The sequence below is a fragment of the Onychostoma macrolepis genome, chromosome 08, assembly GCF_012432095.1.
Source record: "Onychostoma macrolepis isolate SWU-2019 chromosome 08, ASM1243209v1, whole genome shotgun sequence".
Taxonomy (NCBI): Eukaryota; Metazoa; Chordata; class Actinopteri; order Cypriniformes; family Cyprinidae; genus Onychostoma; species Onychostoma macrolepis.
Genome location: NC_081162.1, coordinates 9,902,207 through 9,924,466, shown reverse-complemented (window position 1 = coordinate 9,924,466; position 22,260 = coordinate 9,902,207). Strand labels below are relative to the sequence as shown.

The 22,260-nt window shown below is 37.8% G+C and overlaps 1 protein-coding gene across 3 annotated transcripts in view; it reads left to right on the top strand.

Annotated features, from left to right (window-relative positions):
- Nucleotides 1-413: 413 nt before the first annotated feature.
- Nucleotides 414-22,260, top strand: part of ncor2 (nuclear receptor corepressor 2) — a 116,042-nt gene continuing 94,195 nt past the window's right edge. For all 3 annotated transcript variants that reach the window (XM_058785918.1, XM_058785919.1, XM_058785917.1), the window contains exon 1: nt 414-864. The gene's annotated coding sequence lies outside the window, so the exon portion shown is untranslated. The remainder of the gene's footprint in view (nt 865-22,260) is intronic.

Sequence of the window (22,260 nt, the reverse complement as noted above, 5' to 3'; positions counted from 1 at the left end):
ATCTATCTATCTATCTATCTATCTATCTATCTATCTATCTATCTATCTGTCTGTCTGTCTGTCTGTCTGTCTGTCTGTCTGTCTGTCTGTCTGTCTATCAGATGGTAAAAACTAACATTGCTTGTTTAAACCCACAATCGCCACTTGCTATTTTTAACCCCCACACATTTTGTTCTTTAAATAACATTTTATTTATTTATTTTAAATGTCCTCTGCATGATTTCCCTAGGAAAATACTTATTTAATAAATCTTTAATATATTTGCATTAGTCTATCTTCATATTCTATTCATATATCTTCTGACGAGTGGTGTGATTTGTAGTGATTTACATAGCAGTGGGACCTATTTTCAAAAGGAGCGCACTGGCCCTTTAAGAGCTGAGAAACTGCACTTGACGTCCAGCGGACTCTTGCTTTGCCAGCAGCAGCAGCAGCAGTCAGTCACACACACACACGGACTCAAGTCATCTCTGAACCGCAGAGATTCTCCTTCAGTCGCTTCGTGTATTTACAGCCGCCGCTGCGAAAAAACGACTAGACAGAATGGGCACGAACTGCTCTTCTCGAATCACAGCCGTTTGGAGATAAGAGGGCGGAAACGCGAGTAAAACAGACAGAGGGGAAAGAAAAACAGACGAGGAGCGCGAGAAGGCCGAACCCATCGAGGGAGCGCGAGAGCAGCCTAGTTTCTCACGCGACAGGCGCGCGGCGCTCAAGTGGGATTTGCGGCTCAAACCGACGAGGACGAAAACGCGCCCGTAGCAAACCGTACATGTGGATTATTCGCGGAAATTTCTTAATTTCATTCTCTTCAGAAACTAAATAAACGTCCGGTGGCGATAGACCTACACCCTCCGCGGAGAGGTAAGTTACTACAAGACGTTTTGATCACGAGTCTGTCAGCCGTTTATCGGTTTTAGAGGTGCCGAGACATCTCAGAGCCGTTGTCGGAGTCACGGGGTTTGTCTGTGGCTAACGGCCATTATTCCCTCACTGAATCTCTGCTACATTGAATGAGCGTCTCCGAGCAAGGCGGAAATTAACCACTCCGTGAAGACTGGCCGGCTAGTTAGCATAGCTAGCCGTGTTTGTGATTTAACATTAGACGGATTGCCGTTAAATTATGCCCGGCACGTTGTGTTATGTATTCGGTTAGCTTTCTAGCATTATAAACAATGTTTTGCAAAGCACACTGTCTTCCGTTGAACAATTTTTGGGGGGTCGGCTGTTGAGCTAGCTGAGTTAGCTCGATTTGTGTGTTGTTATTGTATTGAGTGCTTATTGGCTAGTTCTGTAGTAACGCTGCCGGGTGCAAGCAAAGGATGAGACGTACAGTTTCAGTCTGTTTTGGTTGTGGTTCTTGGGTGTTAAGCAGATTAGTCTCTAATTAGCTATTTAGAATTTCCTAGTCAACATCTCATTATTAAACGTTTCCAGATGAGGGAATCTTTACTCGTGCTGCAACATGGTCTTGGTTTAGAAAGAATAGAGCTGCATAATGATGCCACTCAAGGAGCTTTGATCAAAATCGTTTTGTCAGTTGGCTGTTTTTGTTGTACTAGTAAAGTAAAATAATTGACACAGAACTTTTAGGTAAAAAAAAAAAAAAATAAAAAAAAAAAAATAAATAAATATATATATATATATATATATATATATATATATATATATATATATATATATATATATATATATATATATATATATATATATATAAATAATATACACACATGTATTAGAGTTGTCGAACGATTAATAATATGTGTACATTGTGTATTTGTGTACATACACACCTGCATGTATATATTTATAAAAATATGTTGTTTATATATTAAATATATTTACATAATATAAATATATAAATTTTATATTCATTTATACATGTAAATACTTTCAAAATATATACTGTATGTGTATTTATATATACATAATAAATATACACGGTACACACATTATGAAAACTAAAAAATATTTTGGATGCGACAGCACTAATAGACACACACACACACATATACATATACAACATTTGCCTCTTGGAAAACTGCCAATGTTACTTTTAGATAATGTACAAGTGGGTGTCAGAGTTTAAATATTTTTCTCAGAAATTGGGACCACTCACTCACTGTTCCTCCTCCCAGCCTCTCAAATGAATGCCCCCACTATATAGATAACATTTAAGGGTTAAAGACCAATAGTGTATGGGAATAGCTTTCACAGACTTCAACAGTGGTTTGTGAGCCCATATTTAGTGCTAGAGCTCATGCAGTGATGTACTGAAACACAATTGTTCATGAAACACAAGTCCTTACACTGCCTCACTGTTCCATTGTTTTTATGTGAATCAGAGGCTCTGGTTTCCTTCATTGTACTGTAAATGTCACTAGGAAAGCGTTGAAGTCTTGCATCAACATGACGGGTAACGCCATTTGTGGGCCTCCCTGCCCCCTTCACAAAGCTCACTAACACCTTCATAGCTTGCTGATGATGAGGCTGGAACTACACTCAATCTCGGATGTTGTTATTAAGGGTCAATAAATCATAGTGGATAACAAATGCTTGTCAACAGCTGTTGATTTGCACATGAAAGGCAGTGGAATGTGAAAAATGGAGGCCACACAGCTTAAGTGTATTAGTGTAATTGGACATGGGCCAGCAGAGGGGCTTTTTTCTCTTGAGCAGCGTTCTTTCCCACTGTACATTAGAAGAGAACAAAGCACAGTGTCATAAGTGGACCAGCGAGATGCCTGAACCCAAAACAGAACTGGCCTCAGACAACCTCTTTGCTCCGCAGGGCTGCCAGGACTCATGGCCAGAAAACAACAGATTTGTTTTGGACTCACATCAACTCCAGTTCCACCCCTCTGTGTTGTGTATTGAGTAATGATATTCTTTCTCGCTCTCCTCACTGCTCCACGCAGATTGTTGATCAGCACTGAAAAGAAATGAGTTTGCCTTTTAAGCATTGTCTGCTGAAATGTGGAGCTAGTTTACCACTTTATCTCTGTCTGTTTTCAAAATGCTTTGCACAGAGTCTAATACATGGTGCACAGCAGTTTTGCAGCTGCAAGCTTTATTACAGCGGGCCTTTTCGTTAATTCATGTCAGATGCCTTGTTTCTGCTTATATGAACTGTGGAACATGCTCGAGTACTATTCAGGGACAAGATAAGCAGTTGATAGCATACAAAGTGTTTGTCCTTGACCGTTCTTCATTTTGATAAATGAGCAGCTATAGAGGAACAGCGAAGGAAATTAACTGTATGCAAAATGCTTTCTGTGTAAGCAGACTTCTTGGCTTGTCATCATGCTGTCAGTCTTTGAATCGACTGCTTTGCTGAGTTGGCTGTGTTGCATTGGTTGGGTTTTGCCCTTTCTGCAGTGCTGCCTCTATAAGGCTCCAGAAGAACTGCTCCTCCTGCAGTCACGGTGTATTGAAAAATATTGTTCTTTCATAATTGGAAGTGCAATTTGTTTTGTGCTATTATAGGTGTTAATTGCCATCGGTCTTGTTCATATAGACGGTATTTATATATTTTTCATGTTTGTATATTAAACCCTATTCAAAATTTAAGGTTTGTAAGATTTTTAAAATATTTTTGAAAAAAGTTTCTTATGCTCTTCAAGGCTGCATTTATTTGATCAAAAATATAGTAAACAAGTAATGCTGTAATATTTTTTTACAATGTAAAACAACTCTTGAGTATGTTTTAAAATGTAATTTATTCCTGTGATGGCAAAGCTGAATTTTCAGCAGACGTTACTCCAGTCTTCGGTGTCACACGATCTTTCAGAAATCATTCTAATATGATGATTTGCTGCTCAAGAAACATTTTGTATTGTTAAAAACAGTTGTACTGCTTAATATTTTTGTGGAAACCATTGTACTTTTCCTGGACTCTTTGAGGAATCCAAAGTTCAAAAGAATTGCATTTTTATGAAATCAAAATTGTTTGTGTAACATTATAAGTGACTTTTCTGTCACTTTTGATCAATTTAATGCATCTTTGCTGGACAAATGCTTTAATTTAAAGAATAATAATTTATGTAATTACATTAATACCTTATCTGCTCTTTCTGCTGTTCACCTCCTTTAAATGCAGTATTTTTGGATGGCTTAGACCAGTGGTTTTCAAACGGGTCCTGCAAGCACCCCTAGCACCTCACATTTTGTATGTTTTCCTATATCTGACACAGTCTCTACTATGAGCTGATGAGTTGAATCAGGTGTGATTAGGGATGGGTATCATTTACATTTTATCGATACCGATACTGCTTATCGATACCGGTACTTATCAATACTCTTATCGATTACTATTTGGTGCAAAAAGATATGATGTGAAAAGTTGTTTTATTACTGCTGAACGTCAGCAACTGTATTAAAGTTCTTCGGTCAGGAGCAGTGAGTTATTTTTCTCTTTGTGTTTTATTTTATTAACATTTAAAGGAATAGTTCACCCATAAATGAAAATTGTGTCATCATTTACTCACTCTCAAGTTGTTTAGAACCTGAATGAGTTTCTTTCTTCTGTTGAACATAAAAGTTAATTTGAAGAATGTGGGAAACCAAACAGTTTCTGGTTCCCAGTGACTTCCATATTTTTTTTTTTCTACTATCAAAGTCAGTGGGGACCAGCAGCTGTTTAGTTACCCACATTCTTCAAAATATCATCTTTGGTGTTCAGCACAAGAATAAAAATTAATACAGGTTTGGTACAACATGACAGTGAGTAAATAATGACAGAATATACATTTTTGGGTGAACTATCCCTTTAATGACAATTGGCAGCATGTTTAGTTCTGCCCCTTTAAGAGCACACAACTGTTTACCTTCACTTTAGACATAACTGTGTTTATATGTAAACCTTGTGTGTTTTTGACAGTATTTGCGCAATCAGACGATAACCAAGTAATCGGGTGCTGTTTGACCGGCCTTTTAATGTATGCACGCTTCAGGTCTAACACGTGCTCTGAATAAAGGCACGTCAGAGCAGCATGCGAATGAAATGTTTAACTGGCAAAGCTTTAAACTAAAGCACACGCAAATAATGTACTTTTGTGATTGCGAATAAGTGCAGTGTCTCGTGAATGTAACTATACTTCTGCATCAACATTTGATGTGAATGTGCCTCGCGAGATGCAGATGAAGTTGGAGCTGGAGCCGGAGCCGGGAGACATAGTAAATACGGCGCATTGCTTGAGGTAGATGTTGTGTTTTGTTAGTAAATGTTTCATTATATTACTGGTGTTGCCTCCGTTGTTCACTATTACACTACTGCATATTGCATCTATCTCATCCCTAGGTGAGATAGATGAGGGAGACAGAAAATGTGCACTGCTTAGACCACTGGCTTAGACTAACAAATCACACGTTACCCATTATAGTTAATTAGCATCAGTTTGCAAAGAGCACTTCACTATTACCATCTTTTAATTTGTATTTTTTTTAACCACTTTCATGGAGTATTTTTACAGGCCTTTTGGATCAGTGAATATCCCTGCTAGAAAGTGGGCTATGAGCTTTCCCCTTTAACCCACCGTTGTGTTCAGTTTTCTTGCTTGCTATCAGCAGCAGTTGTGTCATATCAGACGCAGTTAGATAAGGCCAAATTGCTGGAGTTTCCCCAGTGGTGGAGTGATATCAGCATGACGTAACCACTAGCGTTATATGTGTAATGTTGACACTGGTGTGTTTGTTAGCTCAGTGAGGCAGTAATACCCCGTATCTGCTGTTGATGGTACAATATCTGGAGAGAAGTTTATGCTGGTCAGTCATATATATATATATATATATATATATATATATATATAGGGCAAAAATATTTTTCAACTTAGAATTTTGACAGATTAAGAGAGAGAAATGTGGTGTTATGCTATTTAGATATAGAAATAAAAAGTGAATGGGTGTTAGAGGCTAAAATGGACAAGCTATGTGACAATGCTATGTGTAATACTATGTGGACTACACAGTAACAATAACAGAACTGTAAAGTCAAGTTTCTTTTATCCAAAATGCACTATTGCAAAATGTTACATTAAATAATCCTGATGAATGACTTGATTCTACCAGAATTGAGCCTGACTGATCCCATTAGTTAAGGCAGAGTTTTGGACTAACTCCCATGGCATCTGTCCTGCACTAGTGGTGGTCAGTGTGTGTGCGCTGGGAGTGTTGTAAACATGTGCCCATGGCCAAGTGTTTGATTGCTAAAAAAGGCCAGAGTAAATAGGCTGCAAATACCATTTAGACTATTAGACTAATGGCCACATGCTGAAGGTCAGGGAGCCTTTGTTTTTACTTCAAGAGATGTATATGTGTCCTTGTTAGTAGGTGGTGTTTTGAACCATTTGAATGCATTATAAGAAGGTCATTTGAACTTGAAGTGTCTGGTGGAGTGCAGAGCACAGCACCCTTCTGGGTGCTTTAGAAAAAGTCCTTGATCTGACATCAATTTTGTATATGGTCAGAATTGAGTACCAGTACTGAGTGCCCCATTAACGCTTACTAAATGCACTGTCTGGAGGTTCTGACTGTCAACCCCTCCCCGCAGCCCTTTACAGGGATTGGGCAAACAGCCACTACTCACCTCTCCTCTACTCTCAGATGCCTCCCATTTTATCTTTACAATCAGTTCCTCTTTCTTTGTTACACAATAGTGACTTACACAGAACCACAGACTTTTTTTTTTTTTTTTTTTACTGCTTTTTTTTTACTGCTTACTTATGACACGCATTCATCTGCACCAGTAAATGTATGCTTGCTTATTCTGTCGATTTGAGAATTTTGTTCAAGCCCTGTTGGCAGGCTTACCCTGTTTGATTTGACTATAGAAGGTGGTTATCGCATGAATCCATCATATTCACATAAGCAGCATTTTGCGAGTATTTCCTGCTAAGCAAAATAGAACTATTACAACTTCCTTTGTGCCTACTGCTTTATTTGCTTATGATGTGATTATGCATAGTGCACACTCTTAGTATAAATATCCTTTCCTTCTTAGTATACATTCTTAATCAGTCAAAGCAGATTCCCTAAGGAAGTAGGGCTGTCAAATTGGCTGAAAAAATAAATTCGAATTTTGTACTAAAATATTATCAATATTCGAATTATATTCGGATATAAAAGGCATAATTTCTGTTAGGGGGAAAAAAGCTTTTGGCTTCTCTCCTGAGGGCACTAGAGGGTGCATCGAGCAAAATATTACTAATGCACGTTTCTTCAAAGCAATAAAACAACACGACTATCTTTGAAAAAAGTGCATAATGTTTCTAAACCATATATAGTTAGGGCTGTGCGATATGATGATATATATTGGATGGACGAAATAAAAAGTCTATCGTTTATTTCGTGGTGTTGCAAAATACATTGTTTATGGTAATACTTTTTAATCATTTGGATGAGTGCGATCTTTACACGCCACCCACCGGGGCGTGAAGGGGAGATAGAACCAGAACAAAACGAGGAGCTCGTTCCTAAACGAGGGACTACATCTGTAGCATGGACACGCGTTTTTAAGCACTGCAGTTTTAAAACTACCGATTTTAAGCTGTTGAAACACAAACAACAGAGCTACATGCGTGCGCCGTCTCCGTTTCTATGTGAGAGGGCCGCGCATTTTTTTTAACGATTACATAAACACACTTATATGTGTCAGAATCCCCGTCTTGGCAAGTATCCTCATAAAGACAGCGATTTAGGTCTTAAGAGAGGAAACGGCTAAAGAAAGCATATGTAACAGTATATTGGATCCGGACTTGGTCTTAAAGGGGAAGCTGTCCAATATTCGTTCTGTCTGCCATTCATATTAATCATAGCACATTGCTAGAAAATCTCTCACTGCTCTTGACTAAATCACTTTTGTAACTTTAATAAGAAGAAATAATAATAACAAATGATATATATGTATGTATAGAATCTATACATAATACATGTTAATTATATCTATCATAGATAGATAGATAGATATAATTAACACAGTGAAGACTAATTAATTTACACAATGTATGTAGCGTTTCTTATTTATTGTAGTTTTTTGTCCTATTGCTTGCAATTAGTTTCTTATACTTATTTCATCGCTGACTGTTTATTTATTTTCAGTGAGCTTGAGTTTTTTTTTTTTAATATTTTTAGGCTTGTATTAGTTTGATATTGACATTGGTGACAAGGATTATGAAAATTCTATGGTATCAAAGATTTTAATATCATCAAACTTTTTTTAAATTAAAAAAATGACTATATTGTGATATATATCGTTATCGTGATATAAAATTAGTCATATCGTGACATAAGATTTTGGTCATATCGCCCACCCCTATATATTGTTGTAGTTTACTTTGCTTAAAAAATTAGAAACAAAACAGCATCATGTATGTATGTATCAGAGGTTGCGTTAGACTTTAATATTATCCGTCATTTTGACGGACAGGGTCGTAAAAATTCTGTCATAATCTATTATTACCCGTCATTTTAATTTTCATATTTTAATTATAATAACCCATTTAATTGCTTTTATTTTTGTTCACGTTTTCATTTTTAATAATGAACCTAAAGGACGAGCATATTGGCTTATGCATTTATTATGAAAAGAACAGATGAACAGAGACTGCGTCAGTGACAGCGGAGGACACTTAAAACAACAAAATATGCTAGTGCTGGATAAAAAAAAATAAAACCGATTTCTCCGTTTTAATAGATTCTTATTTTTATGAACCAATATCGTTTCTTAACTCCCAATTGATGCTGTTTTCATTTGATGAATGCACAGTAACGTTAGACAATCGGCTAAACTTTGTGCGTTGTTACTTTTGATATGAAATGCAGTCTCAGGTTTCAAATTCTGTCCATTTTATTAGGAAATTCAAGCAATAAATAAAGTTTTGGCGCTCTTTAATGTGGCGTGATAGATCGCTATAGACACCTCAGATCAAGCGATTCGCTTTACTATACTCGCCTGTGCGGAATCAAAGACGTGACAAAGCAAAAGACCTTTATTTTTGTTCTGGAGACGATCGCGCGCTATGCTGCCTCACTGGAGCGCACTCGCCACCAACTGGACAGGGCTGGGAATTACAGTTATAAATTACAATAGATCTCCCGCAGTGTGTGTAATCTGCCAAAGTGACGGACGGCCTTCAGATTTTTCCGTCACTGCTAAAAAAAATTCCGTCAATGACGGACAATTTTCGGTTAATGCGACCTCTGGTATGTATGTATGTATAGTTTAATACTAAGGACCGAAAACTAAAGAGCACTTTTTTCATTTAAAAACGCCATAATGACGAGACATGTTTTTTAAAAGTTGAATTTACATTAATTTTACATGGCTTTCTAAACATGCGACTCTCTTGTGTGAGACGCGAGTGCAACGGTGATCGATGTCCCTCTAGAACAGTGGTTCTCAAACTTTTTACAGCGCCGTACCCACTGGGGCATTTAACATTCTTCTGCGTACCCCCTCTCTTCCACTTAGACCGCAGTCACACCTTTTCTATTAAAGGACAATATTTGCCCACATAAATTGATTTACAAGTGCATTTTTTTTTTTACCTTTATAGATGTAAAGATTGTCTATCCTTATTAATTGTATGTCATATTTTGTCATATTCTTAACATACCATTAAGTGTATTATTAATATAATGAATAAAGCAATAAATGATGGCAAATTGAAGTGATACTTGTAGATTTAAAAACAAAACCGCCAATAGGTGGTGGCAAGTCACTGTCTTAAAGGGATCCCCGGGTATTAAGACATGTATAGCTTAATGTAACGTAAATGATGTCTCTTATTTAAATATGTAGTAGAAAACCCATGAAAATGTATGTTATTTAAAAAAAATCGACATCGTTTTTGGACTATGGGGGGCGCCATTATTTTATGTGCACAGTACATTCTGCGTCGATGACGTCAAATGGTTGCACTCAGTGAGCTACTGGCGCTTTTTACCGCAACACAACTCAGAAAATAAAATACCTGATGTGGCTTTTGGTTGTAATTTTCAGTCGAAGGGCAACAAGAGAAGCAATGTAAGACTTCACTGCTTTCCTAGCAATAAGAAGAGGAGAAAAGAATGGGAGGATGCCTGTGGACGGACAAAACTTCCTAAAGACCCGCTTCTTTTTTTCTCCACTTTAGCCCTGATGCCTTTGAGTCTTTTAGTAGACCACAGCTACTGAAAGAGCTTACAAACGGCTAAGACAAGAAACGCTAGATGCCATCTGTTAGGATGTAAACATGCCGATGCTAATCATGACGCGCGGCCGCTAGAGGAGTTTCTCAGCGCAGATTTCCCTCGATATCCGGGACGTTTACATTCCTTGTGGGGAAAAATCGATGGTACAGCATTTGGTTTAAGCCTATACTTATATCCATCACCACCTGTAAGCTCTTTCAGTAGCTGTGGTCATCATATCAGTATTTTATTTTCCGAGTAGTCTATTCCGAGTTGTGTTGTGGTAAAAATAGCAACAGCTAGCGGCAGTAGCTCGCCGAGTGCAACCATTTTATGTCATCAGAATAATGGCGCCCCCCATAGTCCAAAATATGTATAAAACGATTTTTTTTTTTTAAATAACATAAATCTTTGATGGGTTTTCTACTACATATTTCAGTTAAGAGACATCATTTAAGTTATATTAAACCATACAAGTCTTAATACCCAGGGATCCCTTTAATGAGCCAGGCATTGCGTCATTCATTCAGTAACTATGCAAAATGCTGTAGTTATGTATGGGTTATTAATCCAAATCGTTCAAAGCCGCAGATTCAATCACTAACGAAACACAGCTGTATGTTGCTTGGAGATGCACACCAGATGATACGGATTTTGTTGGAACTATTCATTGTTCATTGCAAAATATAACAAACATGACAACATTTTGTTTAAAATGTAGGCTACATTCAAAATATAAAATGTTCACTTAATATTAAGGTTTTTTTTTTGTTGAACTGTTTTAAAAATTAATGTCACAATTGCCATCGTTTGGATATTCAGGGAAATTTGCATTCTTGCTCGTATTTTAAACATGAAAGCAATAACTCGCGCAGGGTATGTGTTTGTATCGAAGACAGTTAAAAGCGATCTCAGTGTACAGTCGGTGTCAATATTTGCTCTTCATGCTATTAAGTGAAGATTTACTTTAAAGATACATTGAACAGCAGCGCGATTCCTAAAACGGCATATTCAGCTGGCATCCTATCATATGCACGCTGCTTGTGTGGATGCAGTCTGTTTTGACCGCAAAAGATGAGGTAAGCTGATTGGATATCATGTATTTAACAGTTTACGGCACTCCCATTTTCCTGTCTTTACATTAGAAGTGGCATTTTACTTGTCAGAAATATATGTTCGGTTTTAATGTTAGCCTACTTTAAGTTGGGGTAGAATTAAATAAATGCCAAAACTCAGAATTTTGTTAAAGTACCCCCTATGTCACCTCACGTACCCACAGTTTGAGAACCGCTGCTCTAGAAAATGTGATAAATATGCATTCTGTGTGAACGGCTTTGTTTCAGTTTGACGTAAACAACATCTCTGCATTGATGTTCTCTTTTTCCGCAATATTTTGAATGAGCAGTGCCACATCCAGTGGGTTCAACTGGATAAGCTAAAAAAAAGCATTAAAATTCAATGACGCCTTCTAGGGCTGCACGATTAATCGAATGCGATTGTCATGCACATCTCGTCAGTAAAGCCGGTTCTGTGATTAGTAGTAAATCTCCATTATCTGCTTTCAGATGGAGCAGCATTTACTACACAGAGCCGTAGTTCTCTGACAAGCTACGCAAAATAAAATCGCAGACGATATAATCGTACGATTATGAAATCGTTCTTGATAATGACAGCTGTTTGCTTAGCTTCTCCGTAAACTACGGCTCTGTGTAGTAAATGCTGCTCCATCTGAAAGCATGTGAAAATACCACATTTAATTACATGTCTTTATTCCAAACTCACTTCATAATGTTAGCTGAGTGTTTGAAATAAATCCTTCTTTGAGATGATGTGGCTTCTTATGCAGAAAAAGGCACGCAACATATTTCTTAATATTCTAACCAGTGATAAAGGCTATGTCGATTAGCATTGTATTATAGATATCGGTGTTTCCCATACATTGATTTATTTGTGGCGCCTGCCACAATATCAAAACTGACCGCCACAAATAGATTTTCCAAAAGGCTTTGACTTTGTGGAATAAACATGAGCACTGCACGTTTCAAAATCGAAACCCGGTGCTGGTGTTTTTATGTTACTGTATTTCTGAAGTAAACCGACTGTCTTCAGAAAATTTCGGATGTCATTTTCATTTTATCTTGCATGTAATGTCTGATAAAGCAGCGTTTGTGAGCTTAGTGCTGCTTTGTGTGCAGCCGTTATCGGGAAACCTCTATTTCTCAAGCTCTAAGCGCCTCCTGATGGCAGGGAAGAATTTGCATATATATGCTGCCACAAATAGTGTAAGTCTGTGGGAAACACTGGATATACTTTATTATGATGAAAATTATAATAACTCAAATAAACCATATATTGCAATAGTCGTGTGTTTATTAGTCACGTTGAATCAATGAAAGCATTTAAATCTTCTGTTTATTCAGCTGCAGCGATAGGCATTTCCTGGATTTCTTCTGCGGGGCGTATTTGGAGTTTCTGTGCGAGAGCGCCCTCTGTCCTTCAGATGGAGATTTACAGCTGATCACAGAACCATGCTTCACTGAAAGATACACATGACAATCGCAGCTTCTGTGTAATCACAATTTTGATTTTTATTTATCGTGCAGCCGTAACATCTACATCGTCGTCGCATCTTGTGTGCCACTTATAAGGCTGCCTGACGCACACCTAAAGTTCGAATGCAACGTTTTTGCATTGGAATGTGGATTTTTATTTTAAATTCGCAGAATATTCAAAATTCTAATTTTTATTTATTTTTTGACAGCCCTGTAAGGAAGTGAGCATACATAGTGCAGCTGTAATGTATTGATGCATTAAACTAGCTGCATGCACTCCTGTTTGGGTGCGCACTCAGCATTTGTGCTCTTTGTAAGAGTGCTGTAGTTGTCAGCAGTGGTGTCAAGTGGTCTTGCAGTAGTGGCTGTCTGTGGAGAAAGTCAGTGTTTGTCTGCACAGCCACATCAATAGCAGCTGTTACCTCGCTGACATTTTTAGTAATCTGGAGAGCAGCCAGCGAGAGGGACTAAAAATGTAGGTGTGTGTATCTGTATGCGTTCATGTGACACTGGGTGTCAAGTACAGCATGTATTCAGATAGTGATTGTGGTGTGGAGTGCTGAGGGATAGACTGTATTGAGTGATAGAATGTATTTGTGTGTTCTGCTGAGCCCCGTGAGCCCTGTGCGTTCCTGGCATTGAGTAAGTCAATTGCAGGCATAGTATGAATGCAGGCTCTGCCTATTGAGGAACAACTGAATTGTTAGTTTAACTGAATAGTAAAATTGAAGGTTTTACTGAAAATATCTGGCTTGTGATGTCACATTATGTTAGAGATCAGTCCTGTACTAAAGGCTGTTATCAGTTACCTAACCTTAGTAGTCCCACAAGATATTTTTGTTCATTTTTGGATTGTTGGGAAAACTGGACTTGCTCAAATAAGGCCTTTGAATATATAAAGTGTAATTCAAATAGGTTTGTAGAGGAAAATTTGTTTTAGTTTGAGATGTGTACTAATTTAATTGAGAGATATACTAATTTAATGCTGATGATAAACATCCAATAATTCAGTACAAATATTGTGTAACAGAAAGTTGTAACAACTGTTGGTTGATGTTGAACCTGAAGCAAATGGAGATTGATAATGCCAGTAATCTCAAAATGACCAATTTTTTATTTTATTAATCACTAATTATTTACCATTTTGAAAAAAGGAAATCATTACATGCCCTAATGGTATGAAGGCTTTTTGTGTCTAAGTGTATTATTTTATTGTTTTACCTCAGGTTTCAAACTATACCTTTTCCAAGTTCTATATTTTATAGCTTGCCCTAGATTTACTTCTCCTGTTATTGACCATTTCAGACAGTGTTTGAATTCTGTTTTATCACCCATTCTGTTTGAGTGGAGTTTGCTTTTACTGCCAGTCTCTATCTGTAATATGTGTGTTTTGAGTTTAGCTCAGCTGTTCTCTGGATTCTCAGTGCTCATGGCAGTCCTTTGCACTTCGACCTGAATATCAGGGTAGAGTTAAGGCTGTGTGTGGGGCGGGCTGACTGTCATCCATCTGATGTGTTTTCTTCATTATCCTCTGTTTTCTCTGCCGCAGCAGTTGTGAGGGTGTAGTGTATTGGTGGTGACTCTCTCTGCCTCAGGGTTTTGTACTTGCTGGCTCATTATGAAACAAGCAACTGCTTATGAAACAGAATATGAGGGGTGGACAATTTTGCATAGCGGAGCCTATAGCAGCTGGTTGTGTAAGAGCTGGTGAAATTGACAGATGTGTGTGAAGATGGAATAGAAACAGGCTTCACCTTCCTGCTATCAGCCACTTGCTGTTGATCTCACTGGATCTTTCTCCACTCAAGTCACTCTGAACGTGAATGCCAGCTTAAGGATTTCTTTGCATAATATGAGGAAATATTGAGTGTGTTGAATGAGGCCAGTGATGTTACACCCTATCCATGAACAAAAAGCTTGTTTTCCTGATCAGGGCTCGCAAAATTTCAAAATCCCTGGTAGCCCTTCGGGCAGGTACTCTTCAGATTTTGGTAGCCCGAAAATTAATTTAACTAGCCCGAATTAAAAAATTACTATTTTATTTTATTATTATTATTTTTTTTTAATATAGAAAATCAGATAGGAGTTTAAATGTCAATCAAAAATATTTTCAATACACAAATATCAACAAATATGAAGGAAGGAATTTTATTTCACTATTTACAGGGTATCTGCAGAATTTTTAAAAATATATTTAAGGCAATTTATGACCCATTTTAAGAGCTGCACAAGTAAAATGAACACAGAATGAGCGGGGTTGGACAATGTCTATGGTAACACAGTTTTGAGCCATAAAATTACATGATTTACAGTTCAGATACAGGTTTTCACAAAAACAAAAATCTTATACAACAGCGTTTCAGGCTATAGACCGTTTTTATAAAAAGGGATCAATCAAGCATATAAATTATGTTAATTTAAAACGTATAAATATTACTGTCTTAATTGTTTAGATTTTTAGAAGGCACATCAACTTCTTTCTCATTTACAACTCTGTGTTTGCTGCGTAAAAACATGAGTTGATATTTGCATTGATCTGACCATAAACAGTAAGAAAGGCTATTTGGAAATGCAGATTCACTCTATGGCACGAGGTGGCGCTTTAGGAGTGCTGAAATATTGCGGTTTCCCGGAAACGCTGTACACAAAGCAGCTCTGCGCTCATAAACGCTGCTTTATCAGGAATTATAGGTAAAATGAAATTAAAATGCCAATGACACGTTTCTGAGGACAGTCGGTTACCTTCAGATACATTCGCATAAAGACATCCGCGCCGCGTTTTGACTTGAAACGTGCAGCGCTCATATTTATTCAATGACATCATTGCCTTTTGAAGTTTAATCCTGCTGTATCGCGACTCATGTCTTTCCGTCCCCAACTGTAAGACCTCTTGAAATTATAATTAGGACATTTCTTCCACATTTCTTCTTTTGATACAACTCACTTTCAGAGTTTTTAAGGACCCTGCGGGAGATCTGTATTTAAGGAGCCCGTCGGGCAGGCTGTGATACATTTTGGTAGCCCGACTGGAAAACACAATAGCCCTGGGATGTCGGGCTAGCGATTTTGCGAGCCCTGCTGATGTAAACCAAAACTACTGTTTCCTTATAAAAACAAAAGTAGCTTATGAAGTTCAGATGAAAAAAAATCATACGGGTCAGTTAAATGTTAAAAGAGGGAGGAAAAGTAATCAAGTCGAGATGGAGAACTAAGCAAGGCCAGGAAATGACAAGACGGTGGAACTTGCCTGTTGGAAAAAATCCCTCTGACACTTCCTATGTCCCATTGTTTTCTTTACGAGCCTGTAGGATGTCCAGAGTGGCCCATTTAGAAATATAATCTGGCTGCAGCTCTGCATTTGGGATTTAAATGTGTCTTTACCATCATCCTTTTAAATCACCAAGTGCTTGTTCCTAAACTGTAATATATTCTTCATTCCCCATGTCGTTTTGTATTATACTCCACAGGTTTCTGTTCTTTGCCTGATGTTATGTATGAGGTCTGTAGCTTGTGGATTTTATATGGTGGTTGGTCCCCGGATGAGTTCGCTTTGTGTGTGTGAGAGTTTCTGGCAGCATAATAAAGTATTGACTCATGTGGAAGAGTGCCCAAGACTTTACTGGAAGAGGAGCTGTGCTTTCTATCAGTGTCTGTTGATCTCATACCAGCAGCAGTCTACAGTAAGCAGAGGTTGACTGATTTAACTATGGTAATCAGCACCGATAACAGCATTCAGATATCTGCAAATATGAACACTGATAACAGACATTATTTCCCCACAATACTATTCATTATCATACATTATGGATTCCTGTAGTGCCACAAGACTAAGAAATGTATTTATTTTAAATTTAACACACACACACACACACACACAGACACAGACACTCATACTCGTATATAGTTTGGGGTCGGTAAGATTGAGATACTTTTGAAAGAAATCTCTTATGCTTATCAAGGCTATATTATTTGATACATTAAATACAGAAATACTGTAAAAATAGTGATATTGCGAAATATTAAAATTTAAAATAACATGATCCATTCTAATATTTTGATATGGTGGTCCTAAAACTTTTCTTATCGATCTTGAAAACAGTTGTCTCTGCTGTCACGTTTGACCAAATTCATGCAGAATAATAGATTTAAAAACAATTCTTACTGACCCCAAATATTTTAATGTTATATATATATATATATAAATATAAAAACAGCTACACTCCTTATTCATTGGAATTTAGACATTTAGGAAATGTCTAGATGTTTACATATGGAAGGGCTTTACAGAGTGTGTTAGAATGTAGACGGATGTTATGCTCTTCAGAGCATTATGTTAAGCAATGATGATGTCATGCTAACAGAATGCCAGAGGGTTGTTTGGTGCACCTGTATAAACAGCACAAGAGCAAAAGCAGCTATCATTGATCTTCTCTCACTATGTGAATTAAGGATCTCCCTCTCTATCTTCATCTCTTCATCTACTTTACTATTCATGTCCTCTCTCTCTCTCACTCACTGTTATTTATCTTTGATCTGAATGCAGTCTGATGGTTTTAAATGTGATGCTGAGGTTACACACTGACTTTTCCACTGTGATGTACTGTCATCCATCAGCACTATTTAATATCTGAAGGAAGACATTGGGGATACACTGAACTTTAGCCACCAAAACCATGGACAATGTGTGACATAATTGTAATACTTGCATGACGACCAAATGGGGCCATAGGGCTTTGTGTTTTTTGCACATTTGAGATGACCTAAGTTACAATGATAGACAAAGAGAGAATGAGAAATTGAGGTCAGTGAGTTCAGACGCTTACACACACACACACACACTCAGCAAGCGTCAAGCAGAAGTGCAGTAAGAGATTTAGGGGGAGTGGAGTGGAGATTTTGAGCTGTTGAGAGTTACCCTCAGCAACCATGACCCTTGGTTTCATTTCTGCACAAAAGAAGACAAAAGAAGTTTGAGAATTGAGACTTTCCTAATTCCAAAGGCCCCTCTCCCCAGTCTCTCTCTATCCATTCATAGCGTTACTGTAAAGTCCTCATCTGTGACGTCTCTCTCTAGACTGTGGAGGATGTGAGCGCTTGGCTCAGGAGGAAATTCCAGACTGCTAAGAAGAGGCTTGCAGGTTATTGATGGTGGAATCTCATTTTCTGCTCGGCCGCTGCTGAAAAATGGCTGTCTGAAGCAGCTTTGGCAGACAAAGGGTAGCTTTACCGACAGCCAGCGGGAGTGTGTTTGGGGTTTGAAGAGCTAGGAGAGAGAATACTGGTGTTCCCCTGCTAACTCTGTGTGTGTGTGTTTTGTTTTGGTGAGAGGAAATGGGTGGAGATGTTTATCAGCTGCACACACACCTGATGCAACTCTCATTCATCCTGTGGGAGGAATCGAGATGTATGCATGGCTGTATTTGTTTGTGTTGACTGACTGGCTTTTAATCTGCACCTAAGACTATTGATGTATATGCTGTATTTCTGTGTGTATATATATATATATTAGGGGTGGCACGGTACATGTATTCGTACATGAGGTCTTACGACGAATACAGACAATTCACCTCCAATCCAGAAGGGGGCGCCCGCAGTAATGCAGCACTGTTTGATAACCGCCAGCAGAAGAACAGCGAATGCCGTGAGATGCGCTCTTGAAAACAAAGCCCCCTAGACAGTGACCATGTGCTGATTCTGAACGCGTCTCTCACATAGACTGACAAGGGAGTATACTTTAAAGGCTTGCACACTCAACTGTTTGCGAAATGGGGCTTTGAGCTCGTGTATCCTACCTCTCTCATTCGGCACAAATCCAAATATTCCATAATATTTCCATAATTGCGACGTAAAGTATCTGAACTCTAAACTATTATTTATTATGTAAGTTATAGGCTTTGTACTTCAGTCGCGTTCCAACGGTGACACAGAGGCGCGCTGATGTTTGGCTCACTGTATTTTATTTTGATAAAGTACCAACTGTGCTGTCAAGTTAGCAATGCTGGAACTGATGTGTGTTTTTTTTTTGTTTTGTTTTGTTTGTGTGTGTGTGCTCGCGCTGTTTCCTTATACCAGCAGAATCAACTTTAAACACTTATTGTCTTATTAATAATCACTGTATAAAGGTCTGCTTTTATTTGTGTACACTCACAATGAAAACAAAACGGATTTTATAGACATAACATGTAATAATATTTAGTATTTTCACATCTAGATGGAAAAAAATTGTAATTTGCACTACTGTCTGTTCAAAATAAATGAAAAGAAACTGAGCATAGTAGATGTTTTTTTTCCCCCTGTTGTACTGAAATCGTATCGAACCGTGACCCCCGAACCGAGGTACGTACCGAACTGTGACATCTGTGTACCGTGCCACCCCTAATATAGGCACATGACACAGGTGAGTTTTTCTTTACTACACGATAGGTTTCTCTATAGATGTGAGTCACTCAACGTGAGGTAATCCTGTCAGATCGTCCATCCTTTGAGCGTAGGGTCGGCCAATCTGATTTCGTCCGTTAAAGTTAACTTATTTAAATAACAATCATGGTCCTTCACAGTGAGTGACCTTACATATGCATATTTTGCATGTCTTACTTAGTTAACACTAGAGGTCAACCGATAGTGGATTTTACCGATACCGATAGCTAGTTTGGACCACACTGGCCGATACCGATTAATCAACCAATAGTTTTCAAAATGGATACTGAAAGAGAGCTAGTGCTTTAATATTTAAAAAAAAAAAGCAGCAACAGTACTGAACCATACTTTGTAAATGAATAAAAATATTAATATTATTTACTATATTGATCATTAAAGTTACTTCATTGTTTGCTAATGTTAAAAGAAGAAACTTTAAAATTTTAAAATGTAGCCTATTAGTAGCTAATAGTGAATGTTGAAATGAAAACACTCTAACAAGGAACAATAGTTGTACAGTTTTCATTAATGCTACAAATTGACTCTTATTGTTAAGTGTTACCATTTAATTTCAACAGTCATGCTTAAAGATGGCCATCTTTAAATACCTACACAAGGCCATAGCATTAAAATTACATGCATATGGATATTGTATGTGTACTCACACGCTTTATTTGCTTCTATTTTTTAACACTTGATAATTATCTAATCAAAAAAAAAAAAAAAAAAGTTAGTCACACACCGGGCAAAATCGCAGCGCTGCGTCTAGGAGAACTCAAAGGTAACACACACACACACACACACCAGACGCTTTGCGTTCAAATCAAGTGGCGGTCTAAAACAATTTATTTAATAACCAAACGGACATAAGTTTGCTTCAAGAATGAACAATGTGGCATAAATGAGTTTGAAGTTCGGTGTTTAAAAAAACAAAAACAAAAACAGCAAGCAGAAAGGGAACGCGCGATCTGTATTACAGCTCTCTACATGAAGCATACAGGCTTTATTAGAGCCACAGAAAGACAAACGTTTTGCTGAAAAATGCACAATACATAATTTATAGCCTAGGGTGAAGTCATTATGTACATTCACAACGATTTGGGACAAATATAATGTAATTTAATAGAAAACTATGTGAATGACGCTCTGTTCCGCGGTAGGCTTTTCTGTCGGCTGTATTTAAATGCGAGTCTGGAGTTTCCCGCTCTGTGCAGCGCACAGTTGGTCACAGTGTCAGTAAACAACTCGTGCTGTCAGTGATTTCCGCCTCTAGAGGCTGCTCTCGTACTGTATAATGGCAGCGGACCCTTCTCAGCCACTCCAGCAACGGTTGCAAACCGGAAAACTATCGGCATGGATTTTTGCCGATAACCGATAGTTGTGGCAATCAACTATCGGTGCCGATTAATCGGCAAAACCGATGAATCGGTCGACCTCTAGTTAACACACCCGATTCAGGTAACCGCTCGTTAGAACTGAGCTACGTGCATGAACTGTGTTCCGATTGACATGCTCCCTACACAGTGTTCTTTGCTCCCTAACGTTACTCCTTGAGCAGGGAAAATCCATTGAAGTTTACTTCACTTCAGAACATTCATTCACGGATTTGCGCTGCGCAGTGTCTTCACACACAGACTCAACTTACTAGAGAAGTGTTAAGTGTGACATAATATATCTCTGTAAATAAATACTATTTAAATTTACGTCTCGCACACTTTAATGCCCTTTGTATGGAACATATACGCTCGCTTCAAACTGGAATCATGGCGGAATATCCAGTGATGTCCACTTCGCAGGGCACTTACTGTCGAATGGAACAAACGTTGCACATAAGAGATACATATGTAATGTGCAGAGCGGGGGGCATGAGAACCGCTGATTGTCACTGAATCTGCTGTTAAAAACTGAAATATCCATTCCATCATCATGCAAAACATACACCACAAATAAAAAATTTTTCATTGTTTCTCAAAACATTTTCACACCGGCAATGACATGACTGCGGCACTAAATCATTTATGTCCCCACGCATCTTGTACATCCTCACACATTGACATCATCAAAATGTGATTATTGGCTGATACCGATCTCCGGCCAACCGATCGGAGCATCCCTACTATTAAAAACTATGAACGTAATGTTAGAATTACCAATATTTTGTTCACTTTAACATTATTCTTTAAACACTCTTTCGGTAAAATGGTGCTTTAGGATAATTATGGCAGAAATAATTATTTTATAATTATGAAATCATTGTTTACGTTGATTAGCCCCATAAAACCTATGTGTTTTTATTTTGGGGGTTATTTGAGACGTGTGCAGTGTAAATAAGGGGTAAGAAATTTATTCATCATACAGTGCAAGATAGCTTCACTGATTATAACGGGTGTTTTTAAATTGCATAATACTCACGCTAGACTGATCATGCTCTTTGTTAATGTAATGTTCTTTGCTCGTTTTCTGCTTTTTGAATAACTGTAAGCATTATAATTAGTAGGCCTAACTTACAATGTTTCTATAAAATTGTTATCATGTTAAATACAAATTCAGTCATATTAAAAACATTAGGCTGCTTTTAGCCGTTTACTGGAGTTGGTTCACTTTCCGGCAATGAAGCCAAGTAGGTAAAAAATTTGAAAAATAAGCATATCGCCCAACACTACATGTAACGTGACTTTTGCAAAATGGGACATGCTTGAGATATTAAAGTTGATTAGATTTATTAATGTTTTTAAAAAGCGCGAAAGAGAACTTGTGCTGTTCCTCGGGAGGATTTCTGTGTATGCGCTCAGAGACGGAGCAGAGCACAGACATGTAAAGTCATCTTTTAGCTGAAGGTATGCGCCTAAATGGTCAAATACACGCAAAAATGTGTCAAAATGCGGCGCTTGGTGATTATTCACGTAAAACCTTGTCGGTTATGTAATAAATGAACGTAAAGAGTTGAGAATGAAAATGCTTGTGTAACAGTAAATTGGATCCGCGTGGCTCTTAAAGTGACAGCGGGCTATATTCCTGCTGCCGACTGTGCTTAATTTGAATCAAACAACAAAAGACAGAGAAAATCACTCACTGCCTTCACAGAATGTCTTTTGTAGCTTTAATAAGAAACAGAGGAAGTTTA